Raw genomic sequence first — 13,594 nt, 5'->3', positions numbered from 1 at the left:
CACCATGTGACATGTGGGATCTTAGTTCCCTGACCAGGGATTGAACCCACACTCCTTGCAGTAGAAGTGCGGTGTCTTAACCACTGGACCACCAGGGAACTCCCTCTTACTTCTAAATGTACAATTAGAAATGCTATGCTTAGCAGCTGGAAGACTTCTCATGTCAGTTCTTTGACCAGTAATAGCTATTGTAGTAAAAAAACAAAGGCCAAGTAGAAGTCCCTGAAGCTGCCTTCTTCAGGAAAGATAGTAAATGAAAATCAACATTGCATCCAAGGGGAATGGCAGAGATTAGTGCCACCCTAAAATACTTTAAGGTACAGGGGTAGTGGTTCCCACTCATACCTATTCAATTTATAAGTTTGTCTCCTGAAAAACCAAGATGAATCATGGCAAATTATGGTGGATCCTTGCAAACTTAACCAAGTTATAACCCCAGCTGTAGCTGTGGTGTTGGATGTGGTCCCTTTGCTAGAGCAGATTACAGCCGCAAGTACATAGACCTTGGCTGAGTAAGGGGATTCTCTTCAATATGCTTCATTTTACATTTATATGAGATGGATGACAATACACATTTATGGTCTTGCCCCAGGTCTATGTCTATTCTCTTGCTATGTGTCACAAAATAGTTAAAAGGGAACCAGACCATTGGAACATTCCACAGAAAATCACATTGATTTACCATATCGATGACATCATGTAATTAACAATAAAAACTTGATGAGCAAGAGGTGGCAGGTGCTTCAGAGGCTATGATTTGACACAGGAACTCCAGAGCATGATAGATAAACCCTATAAAGATTCAAAATCTTGCTAAATATGTGAAATATCTAGGGGTCCAATTGCTTGGGGAAAACCAGGACATCTCAAGCAAAGGGTAACTTATCATACCTTAGACTACTACCAATAAGAAAGAAGCATTATGCTTGGTGAGACTGTTCAAGTTTTGAAGGCAACATATCCTGTAATTGGGAGGATTGTTCTGACTTTATCCACTGAGTGACAAGGAAAGCTTTTAGAGCCCAGAACAAGACTGGGCTCTACAGTAAGAATAGGCTGTGGTGCAAGTAGTCCTTCTCTTGCTTGGGCTATATGACTTGGCAGCTCCCATGTTAGTAGAGACTTATACAACACAGAAAGAAATAATATGGAGTCTATGACAGCTTTCAACATAAGAGTCACGGCACAGATCCCTAGGATTCTGGACCAAGGCCATGCATGGCATATCTGCTGTCTTTGCAGCCAGAACTAACCATCAAGAGGTGAGTACTGTTAGACATAACTTTAGAGTGGTCCAGAAGTAATTTATTGTAAAATGGAAGTGGCACATCCAAGACTGGGCTTAAGCAGCTCTAGAGGGCACAAGGAAATGGCATAAACAGGTGAATCAGACATCTATGCCACTTATCACTGTTGCACAGTCATGTCCCTTAGTTTAACATTGACCCCATGGGAAGTTTTCATTGTCAGAAGAGGAAAATGCCTGAACCTAGATAATTGGTGGGTTGACTTTATATGTTAGTTCAAGCCAAAAATGAACTGTTCAACTGCCCTATCATCTCACTTATGGGTGACTCTGAAAGCAGCAAACCACCCAGGAGTCAGAGCTTCAGGCAGTGTGACTGGTCATCCACTTTGCGTGGAGAGAGGGGTGGCCCAAGTAACACTGAGGACAAAGAGGTCTGGGGGAGAAGCTTGAGGATCTACCCATGGGAGAGGGCATAATATGTGAGAACCTGATCTTTGTATTGAATGTTCATACCCATCAGAGAGCATCCATTTCAGAAGAAGCACTAAGCAACCAGGTAGATGGATGAGTCAGCCACTTGATGCCCACAAAGCTGTGACATTGACCACCCCAGGGCTTGCACACGGGCTCATGGGAGAGAAACCAGAGTGGCAGAGATGGAAGCCAACCATGGGCCTCAAATCGTATGCTCCTTCCTCAAGGGGGAAAGGTACTGCTTCTACTGAATATCTTGCCCACTAGGAACAAAACCAATGCTGAGTCCCAAGGAGGTGTCATGTTTTGAGGAGACCAAGCAGCTACTTGTTGGCAAGTTGATTAGGTTGGACCCCTTCTATGTGGGAAAAGGCACTGTTTCACCCTGACTGGGATTGATGAGGATCCACATATGGATTCATCCAAGGCTCACAGAATGTCTGATCTATGCACGGGATTCTGAATAACATAACCGTTAGGGACTGAATGTTTGTGTCCATCCAAAATTCATATGTTGAAATCAAATCCCCAGTGTGATGCTATTTAGAAGTGGGGCCTTTGGGAGGTAATTCGGTCATAAGGATGAAGCCCTCATGAATGGGATTGTGACCTTATAAAAGGCTCATTCTCTCTCCACCGTATGACAATCCAGTGAGAAATCAGGAGTCTGCAACCCAGAAGAGGGCTCTGGCCAGAACCCGATCACACTGGCACCCTGATCTCAGACTTCCAGTGTCCGGAACTGAGAAATGAATTTCTGTTGTTGACAAGCCACCTCCCTTATGGCATTTTGTCAGAGCAACTGAGTAGACTAAGAGCATTACCTTAACAAGCAGCCTGCTGTGTGGCCAAGGAGTTGAGGCAGTGGGCACATGACCGTGAGACCCAGTGGTTCTATCACATGCTGTACGTTCAGAAGCTGCTGGCCTGAAAGAGCTTTGGAAAGGTCTCTTGCAGGGGCAGCTGAGACACCTACTGGTAGGAGACACATTATGAGAGTGGAGCGCCATCCTTCAGAATATACTGTACTTTTCAAGAGCCAGTGGCCATTGTATGGTACCCTATTCACAACAGGCTAAATTACATAAGTCAGGGAACAAGGGTCCCAAAATAGGACTGGCCAGCTGGGACTGGCCAACATCAGTCCAAGTGATTCAGCTGGGGAATTTGTGTTTTCCATCCCTACAGCATCAGGCTCTGTGTGTCTAGAGGTCCTACTTCTCTGAGGTAAGGGTGGGGGTGGACATAAGAATCCCAATAGGGCTTCCCTGGTGGCGCAGTGGTTGGGAGTCCGCCTGCCGATGCAGGGGACACGGGTTCGTGCCCCGGTCCGGGAGGATCCCACATGGCGTGGAGCAGCTGGGCCCGTGAGCCATGGCCAATGAACCTGCGCGTCCGGAGCCTGTGCTCTGCAATGGGAGAGGCCACAGCAGTGAGAGGCCCGCGTACTGCAAAAAAAAAAAAAAGAATCCCAATAAACCTAAGACTATGGCTGCCACCTAGTTCCTCAGGCTAGGAGACCAGCAGGCAGTGAAAGACTCCACCATACCGGAAGGGATCATTGACTATGATAATCACGAAGAGATAAGATCACTGCTACATAATAGAAAAGGGAAAATTATGTTTGGAACTCAGATAATCCACTGGGGCATCTCTTGGTACTCATTCCCAGTTATAACTTGCCCAGTACAAAGGCAAGTACAGCAACCAGCTTGAGAAGTGTATGGTGACCAGGAGCTCTGACAGCTCAGGGGTGGGGGTCTGGACCACAGAGAGCAGACGTGTAAGGCAAGGGGAATCTAGGATGTGTGCTGGAGGAAGGAGATAAAGTGTCAATGGAAGCCCTAGGACCAATGGAACAGCTGGGCTATAGCTCACCATCCTAACTTGCCTCTTGGAAGTTTGCTCAGAAATTGTGACTGTGCCTAAATATAGTAAACAATATGAAAATCAAGAACAAGAGCTCAGGAGGTGGACTCCTTTGTATGTAGATGGTACATGGTTCAGATCCAGACAGACCCAAACCCCAGTGAATGCTGGCTGCTAACAGCTCACAACTGCCCCTTTCACCAGAGATTGGCCTTTGGCTGAATAGCAGTTGCCTCTCTACAGGCTGTCTTCCAGCTCCCTTCCCCCCTTCTCCCCCAGAGGCCAGGGAGCAATAATAACTGGTTTACGAGAGTACAAATTTGTTTCCCTTGTATTAAGATAGGACCAACTCTGTGGTGCAAAGTGTACTTCAGAGTGGCCCTTGAGATCAGATCAAAGCTAGTTTACATCCAAACCACTTTGTTCATTAGTTTTCTTCCCTTACCCCGTCCTGTTCACCCATGTCCCTCTTCCTGAGGGCACTCCTCAATACATCACTTCAACAAATATCTCTGTCTCTGGCCATGCTTCTATGGAAACTTATCTAAGACAGTCATCCACCTTCTCTGTTTGTTTTTTTCACATGGGGGGCTCTTTTTGTCCTGTGCTGCATAAGGTCACCCGGGGAAGCACAGTATAGTGAGGGTGATACTGTATTTCTCCTTGCTCAATAATTTGTCAGCCCTGAGAATAAACCCAGAATGCAAACGCTCTTTACTTCACACTCCTAACCCATCACCTTAATATATCTTAAGGATCATCCAATCCATGACTGAAGTCAGAATCATTCATTAGCAACCACACAACACATCTTAGTTTTATACATTATGCACAAAATGCTCCATTTCATACCCTTAAAGCATTAGTCGGAATTTAAGTGTTTACTCTTGTCATCACTCATCTTTGCAAATTATTGATCAGAGTTGGATTGTGAGATTTTCTTTCTCACTTTCTTTACCTAAACATCCAAGTTAAGCAAATATCTCTCTAAAAACGGCTACCAGGGGGGAATGGTGGTGGCGAGGGATAGTTAGGGAGCTTGGAATTGACATGTACACACTGCTATATTTGAAATGGATAACCAACAAGGACCTACTGTGTAGCACAGGGAACTCTGCTCAACCTAAATTATGTAACAACCTAAATGAGAAAAGAATTTGCAAAGGAATAGATACATGTATATGTATAACTGAATCAATTTGCTATACACCTGAAACTAACACAATATTGTTAATCACCTATACTCCAATATAAAATAAAAAGTTAAAAACAAACATACTGCCTTGCAGAGATGTCTCATCCTAATATTGCCTTATCATTAGCCCATTTTATCAAGGACAGTGTGATACTTTTCGTGGTACTTATGAATTGAGGTTAATTTCTAAAAATTTTTTATTTATTTATGGCTGTGTTGGGTCTTTGTTTTTTTTTGTGCAAGGGCTTTCTCTAGTTATGGCAAGTGGGGGCCACTCTTCATCGCGGTGCGCGGGCCTCTCACTATCGCGGCATCTCTTGTTGTGGAGCACAGGCTCCAAATGCGCAGGCTCAGTAACTGTGGCTCACGGGCTTAGTTGCTCCGCGGCATGTGGGATCCTCCCAGACCAGGGTTCGAACCCATGTCCCCTGCATTAGCAGGCAGACTCTCAACCACTGCGCCACCAGGGAAGCCCGAATTGAGGCTAATTTTTGCCTCTGGATGTCCAATTGCTCCAGAACCACTTGTTTAAAATGTTATCTTTCTTCCATTGAATTTTGCACCTTTGTCAAAAATTAGTTTGGCATATTTGTGTGGATCTATTTCTGAGCTCTCTGTTCTGTTCATTTGATCTATGTGTATCTCCCTCTGCCAGTATCCCACAGTCTTGATTATTGTAGCTATATAAATAAAAATTGAAATTGGGCAGACTGCTTCCTCCCACTTTATTTTCTTTTGCAAAATATTTTAGCTATTCTAGATCTTTGTCCTTTCAAGTAAATTTTAGAATAATCTTGTCTATATCTAGGAAAAAACCTTGCTGGAATTTTCCCTAAGTTTTATTGAGGTGTAAACGACAAATAAAAATTGCATATACTTATGGTATACAAAATGATGTTTTGATATATGTATATGCTGTGAAATGATGACCACAGTCAAGCTAACTAACATATCCGTCACCTCACATAGCTATCACTTTTTTGTGTGTGTGGTGGGAATATTTAAGATCTACTCTCTTAGCAAATTTCAGTTATATAGTACTGTATTATTAATTACAGTCACAATGCTGTGCATTGTGACAGACGGCCAGAAATTCTGAGCTTTAGAGCCCTTTGACTAACATCTCCCCCTTTGCCCTATCCCCCTACCCCCTGGCAACTGCCATTCTAATCTCTGCGTCTATCAGTTTGACTTTTTTAGATTCCAAATATAAGTGAGATCATGCAGTATTTGCCTTTCTGTGCCTGTCTTCTTTCACTTAGCATAAGGTCCTTCAAATTCATCTATGCTGTTACAAATGACAGAATTTTCTTCTTTAAGATTGTTTTGTCTATATAATCATGTCATCTGCCAACAGAGGCAATTTTACCTTTTCTCTCCAATTTGGATGCTTTTTGTTTTTCTTGTCCAATTGCTCTGTCTAGGACTTCCAGTACAATAGTGAATAGAAGTGACAAGACTGGGCATCACTGCCTTGTTCCTGATCTTAGAGGAAAAGTTTTCAGCTTACCATTGAGTATGATGTAAGTTGTGAGTTTGCCACATATAGCCTTAACTAGGTTGAGGTGTATTCCTTCTAACTTATTGAGAGATTTTATCATGGAAGGATGTTTTATTTTGTCACATGCTTTTTCTGCATCTATTGAGATGATCACATGATTTTTATCCTTCATTCTGTTAACGTGGTATATCACATTTATTGATTTGTATATGTTAAGCCATCCTTGTATCCCATGGATAAATCCCATTTGATTATTGTGTGTGATCCTTTGAATGTGCTGTTGAATTTGGTTTACTAGTATTCTGTTGAGAATATTTCTATCTATGTTAACTGGCGATATTGGCCCATAATTTTTTTTTTTTTTTTTTGTAGTATTGTTGTCTGGCTTTGGGTAATGCTGTCCTCGTAAAATGAGTTTGTGTTTCTTCCTCTTCTTTGTTTTGGAAGAGTTTGAGATGGCTTGGCATTAATTCTTTAAATATTTGGAAGCATATATCAGTGAAGACATCAGGTACTGGCTTTTTCTTCGTCTAGAGGTTTTTGATTACTGATTCAATTTCCTTACTCTTTACTGGAATATTTACACTTATCAGCTGGTCAAGATAGGGACAAACTGGTGACTTAATGACATTAATACATATTGCCCACATATTGTGTGTAAGGCAGTATGCTTTATACTAATATTATTTTTATCCTTCATTCTGTTAATGTGGTATATCACATTTATTGATTTGTGAAGTAGGTTTTAGTCTTTTGATAAATGGGGAAACTAAGCTCAGGGTGATTAAATGCTTTGCCCTAAATTGTGCATCCAGTAAGAGCTGGAGGTGGATTTAGTTTGACTCCAGTTTGACTTTGGCTCCATTACTGAAGCTCCGACAAAACAGTAGGGTCTACTACTCCAGAGCTGAGAGCATAAATGGCTCATTTGTTCATTCTTGCTTCCACAGGGTCTAATATTGGCCTATAATCAGAATGTGACAAATAATGATTGCTTTGACCACACCGGAACAGCAGCTGAGTGATTAGGGTGTGACGAAAGGGAAGCGGTCTGCAGGAAGTTTGAAGAAAGGGTGCCCTTTCCCAGACTGTAGTCAACTGGGGTGAAGGTAGAGATGGCGCCCCCTGGGAGTTGACCTATTAAATCTCTGTTTCTCTGTCCAGTAGTTTTTTAGAGTTTTCTGAGGCTGCATGTGATTCTTGGGAGGCCCTTCTGTGAGCAGCCCCTCATAAATAAATGGCTGAATTTTATTTTTAAGGTTGATGATGAAATAAATCATAGGTCTGGGAAGAGAGTGAGATGGAAAGTTGGAGTTCTTAAAAATCTTACTTCCTCTGGGGAGGATAAAAGCTGTGGTTCTTTTGTTGTGATAATGACCAACTGTCAGTGTCTGTCTGCCTGAGCCCTGCTCACTGACTAAATGCTGGTAACTGCTAATTGCTTCAAGAAGAAACTGACTCAGCCCGAGAGTGACTTGCATATCAATGTTTCAGGCCCCTTGTGCTGGTTTTCTTTGAGAGCTGGAGTGTCTTACTGGAGTCTGCACACTGGTTTCTCCAACTTCCTGCAGGTTAGGACCGGTTCAAGTGTGACTTCGGCCAAGAGATATCCTTACCGGGAAATGTAACACGTGGGATCAGTGTTCCTTGTTGCTGGCCATTTCAGTCTGCACATCATATTTTTCATTTTATATACACTGGAGAAAATGAAAAGCTTTTGATTAAATTTCTAGCAAGCTAGGTGTTAGGAGCTGATGTAAGTGGCTACCCACACTTGCCAGGGTCCTTCAGTGTTTTCCACTCTGACTGCTTCTCTGAAAATGTATTAGCCTACTACAGACTGATGACTGTGTTAGACATAGCTGCAGCCATGGTGACACCCTTTCTTTCCTTCAGGACAATTCTAAACTAAAAAGCATGTTCCGACATGGGGAGGGGGAAGGGTAAGCTGGGATGAAGTGAGAGAGTGGCATCGACACATATACACTTCCAAATGTAAAATAGATAGCTAGTGGGAAGCAGCCGCATAGCACAGGGAGATCAGTTTGGTCTTTGTGACCACCTAGAGGGGTGGGAGGGAGGGAGACGCAAGAGGGAGGAGATATGGGTACATATGTATATGTATAACTGATTCACTTTGTTATAAAGCAGAAACTAACACACCATTGTAAAGCAATTATACTCAATTAAAGATGTTAATAAACAAATTTATTAATTAATTAATAAATTAATTAAGAAATAAAAAGCATAAATAAATAAACAAACAAACAAATAAATAAAAAGTGTGCCCCCAGTGTATACCCCGCCCTCCACTTTAGGGGCTCTTTCTGACACTCCAGTGACCAGATGAGAGAGAGGGAACATGGTCAGAGTGAAGATGGACAGGGGACTGCTCAAGGGGCCACTGTTATTGATTGCTGTCCTTTTCCATTGCAGCTGCTGAACTCTGTGTATTTTTGGTTTGTAGTTTGCTCCTAGTTGGAAGAAAAGTAAGAGGCAAGAGATTGCAAGGGGAGAACTCAATGACTTTGAGATGTACCATGAAGGGGACACATTTTTTATGTCCCCTAAGGGAGAAATATAACCTTGCTCATGATCTCTCCAATGTCTGTTACACATCTGATATTTTTCCCATTTTTTCTGCGGGATTCTGATACCTGCTGCACAAGGCAGGACTCATCAATTCTGGGATGCCCACCTTGGCTGTCTCCCTGCCCTCCAAACACATGGGCAAAGCGTCTGATCTCTTCCGTGTGTTCAACCTGGAAGGCATGCGTGTGAGAATTACCTGGGGACTTCTAAAATGTCCTGATGACCAGGCCCCACCTCCAGACACTTAACAGATATAATTCATCTGGAGCAGGGCCCAGGCATTGGTGGTTTTTATTTGAAAACAATCAGATGACTTAAATGAATAACTGGGATGAGAATCACTTCTATATGAAGACACTCTAAGATAGTAACACTATCAAAACCCACATAACTGTCACTTTTTTTTTTTTTTTACTGAAAACTTTCTGCCTATCGTCTAATTTAATCCTCATGTCAGTTATTAATGATTTTGCCCTGGCAGAAACAGGCTCAGGGAGGTTAAGAAAATGCTAGTGAGTAGAAGGGGTGAGGGGTTAAACCTGGTCAGTGACTTGAAAGCTCAGAATTTTAATTACTACACCATTACAGATGCTGCTTTAGTTTTCTTTTACACTGGGATCTGAGCCCCTTGAAGGAGAAGATGAAGTCTTTTTATCACTCTCTTTCTAGTGCTCAGTGCTATGCCTGATGGTAGTTGGACACAATGAATACTCTATGTTGTTCAAGAATTCCAGGACCTTTCAGTAGCAAGGTGGGTCTTGGCACTGACTTCTGGGTCTTCAGAGAGTTCAAAACCAAAATTCAGCTGAATACATTTCAAAGATCTTAATGGCTTTATTCATGAGTCGGGCAGCATCCAACCTAGCATATAGAGAGGAGCTCCAAAGAGCTATACAAGGCAAGAGATGTTGTAGGCAGAGGGGGGCAGGACAAGGAAGTTGTACTAGGCAGAAAAGCGGGTTGGTTACTGCAAGGTTACTTTCCTTACAGGGGAGAGTGGGGATTTGTCAGGGAGATTACCTATTAACGCTGATCAGGTGATTCCTAAGTGACTAGTTTAAGATTCCATTTCTGGGAGAGCAGAATCTGTATTTAAGTCTTGGTTTGGTGACATGTGGCCTAGCACAAGCGACTCCATTTTGAGCCTTTTGCCTTGTTTTTTTTTTTTTTTTTTTTTTTTTGCGGTATGCGGGCCTCTCACTGTTGCGGCCTCTCCCGTTGCGAGGCACAGGCTCCGGACGCGCAGGCTCAGCGGCCATGGCTCACGGGTCCAGCCTCTCCGTGGCACGTGGGATCTTCCTGGACCAGGACACGAACCCGTGTCCCCTGCATTGGCAGGCGGACTCTCAACCACTGTGCCACCAGGGAAGCCCCTGCCTTGGTTTTAACAAGAGTCATTTCTTCTTTTGCACCTGGCTCCTGCGAATCCCTCTGCCCCCAATGTCATACATTATCCTATCCATTGATCTCCATATCATACTTATTTGCTTTATCTTACCTACATTTTCCTACTTACTTTTCCAGGCTAACTTGGCTGAAATGGTTTTTCTTTCTTTGACCTCTCATGGCACTTAACACATGTATTATATTATTTGGTTTATGACTAAATCTGTACCATTCTGTGTTGTATGTATAAAGACCATATACTCCCATTTGGATTTGTAAGATAGTTGTAGTAAGACTGTAAACAGACCAGAATCTTCTGTTTTGAATTTCCCATAACCCCCAATACTCCAGCTATAGAGCACTTGCTAATTAATGTCTGTTTAAATTAGTCTGTCCAAATTACAGAAAAAAGTATTTCTAACATTAGAAAATAAAATTATTGGCATAAAGAACTGAATATATAAAGGTTTATCTCTCTTTATTTAACCATAAAATAATTCATTAATCTTGCACAAGACATGCCACAGAAAATAAACATATTCAGCGACAGATATGTTTTTAAAGAGTAAATATACTCTTATCTAATTCTTTTTATCACTGTAAATAGCTGTAATTCTTCTCTTTACCATAAGCTCACCTCTAGCTTTATTTTTCCAATCATGGGCTTTTATTTATATTTCACTTGAATGTTACCTATATGCTTGGGAAATAAGTTTTGAAAGAAGTAGTATAATGTGAAAGTTGAGAGCATAGTTTTGAAATCATTCACTCCCTGGTTTACTAAGGAGAATATAACCTCTCAGTCTTGATTTCCGCATCTGCAAAATGGGATACCAGTGGTATTGCCTGAGAAGGTTGTTGTGAAGATTAAATGAAATAATAATTATAAAGCACTTCATGGAACAACTGTAGTTTGCACTTGCTGAATGTTCACAATATCCATATTATGTCTTTATGATCATTATAAGAGTTTTAAAATGAGTGCCCTTTATATTCCCAACTAGTCGTGGGGACTTTTTTCAGCAGGTAGGTGTGGGCAGCTACCTACTACTCTGCTTGCCTCCCTCTTTTGCCTTCCTATCATGAGCCAACAGGTTGGAATCCCTTCAAAGCTCACTCCATCCACGTCGCATGGGTGGATCCTGAAAAGCAGTAGTGGTTTTCATTGCACTCCCCACATATTGAAATCTAAGGAGCTGTACATTTGTGTTGTGCCTACACTTCAGAATGTGGCTTGGCCTCTGTCTATGGGGACGCTGGGCCAGTGGGGGAAGAGGATGCAGGAAAGGGGCTGAGTGGCTGAAGGTGTGGGTGGGACATGAGGTCCTCTAGCCATTCTAAAGAGGGAGCAAAAGGTCAGCATGAGAGATTTAGATGAGCTTAGTCTGCAGAATCACTTGGCTATATATCTAGCATCTCTTTCTACATTGTTCAGCTGAAATGTGATACCACGGTTTTACTAGAAGAGTCAAGGATAGCCGAATGTCATAAATTCCCATAGAGGTTTCTCTTATTTCTACTTCTGTCCTCCTACCTCGGGCAGAGTATTTTTCACATTAAACATTGAGCCTCAGAATGGAACCCTGGTGCAGTCAGGAATGGGGAAAGCAGGAGGGAGTGGTGACAGAGAGATGGAGAAGCAGCATCCCAGGAAAACAGCCCTGGTGACAGGTCGTGACACAGGTAAGATTGTGCATAGGATCCCTTTGATATGGCTTCTCACTCTTTGATGATAACCAGGTCCCATTCAGTCACTCCCATGTGACCAGCCAGGTCTCTCTGGGTGTAATGTCTCAGGCTTTCTGCATGGCAGAACTGAATTATGTCTTTATAGGTTCTAAACACGCAAAAGACAGTGGTTCCCCACCTTCCATATGTAAATTAAAATAGTGAAAATACTCAACACTAAAAAAAAGAAAGTTCAATATATACACTACCTAATGTAAAATAGATAGCTAGTGGGAAGCAGCCGCATAGCACAGGGAGATCAGTTCGGTGCTTTGTGACCGCCTGGAGGGGTGGGATAGGGAGGGTGGGAGGGAGAGAGACGCAAGAGGGAGGAGATATGGGAACATATGTATATATATAACTGATTCACTTTGTTATAAAGCAGAAACTAACACACCATTGTAAAGCAATTATACTCCAAAAAAGATGTTAAAAAAAACAAAGTCCAGTGAGCTTGAAATTTTCTATTATGATGATATTGGTTCTTCCCTAGGGAATATTAAATATCAATTCTTTCAATTTTCCCTCTATCCTGGTGTTTTTAATACACCTGCTTTGATTTTCCTCTAAGAAAGGGCATGTCTAGATTCAGTGGGGAGACTTGGCACTGCTCCGGTATCAGGCTGCAATAGGAAGAGTTTGAATGGAGCTCCAACCACTGCCTTCGTTGTCTTGGAGCATCCGTGTGTCCCTGCCAAAGCTGAGAGGCACTGGAGGCCTGGATACGAGGCCCAGGGAGCTCAGGAACATTGGGCACTGTGGCTGGTCCAAGCGTTTCATATGCCACCATGGAGCCTGTCACTAGGGAGAAGACAGAATTTATTTATTTATTTAAATTTCATAATTTTTAATATGCATTATCTGCACTAACATTGTGACAGCTCCATACCGTGGACTGACACACAATACTTAGAACAGATTTATCATATTTGGTCTTTAGGGAACTAATAAATGTTTTAAAATGGCCTAAATCTACCCTTCTGAGCCATCTCATTCCACTAGGAAAACACAGGGGTTTTTCCTCTCTTTAAACAAAAACTTAAATACGAAAATAACTACCCGTAAATTAATAATGTTATGACAATGACATTTAAAAATTCACAATAAGGCCAAAAGCCCTCTTTCTGTTTGCATGCTGCTCAGCTCTGACCCGCAGAACCCTCTGGAAAGGTGAGTGGCTTTCTTCCGGAGGAACGTGGGCTGAGGCCGCGCGGGCCTCCTACGCCTCCTTCTCTCACCTTTGTTTCCTTTCCTCTCGCTTTTATTTGTTGTAGGAGAGAAGTCAGCCTTAGTAACGGACTCAGTTCTAAAAGGTTGAGGAGCGTTTCCTGTTGCAAAGCTGGGTGTTTCCAATGCTTACCCGGACGGAGGGCGCCTGCTTCCAAGGCCCTGGCGTTTAACAGGCAACTTCTGCTCCATCCCAGCCGCTGCTACTGCCGTGAGGGGGACGAACCGCAGTATCACTGGGCTGCCGGCTGGTCGGAGGATGCCGAGAGCTGGTGATGGTACCCAAAATAGCGATCGTGCCACGGAGAGATCTGTGACGTTTGTTTGAAAAGGGTGTGTGATAAAAGATTGAATCTTTTTGTCTTTCCAAATG

This window comes from Hyperoodon ampullatus (assembly GCF_949752795.1).
Source record: "Hyperoodon ampullatus genome assembly, chromosome: 12".
NCBI classification, from domain to species: domain Eukaryota; kingdom Metazoa; phylum Chordata; class Mammalia; order Artiodactyla; family Ziphiidae; genus Hyperoodon; species Hyperoodon ampullatus.
Note: the sequence above shows the minus strand (reverse complement) of the source record.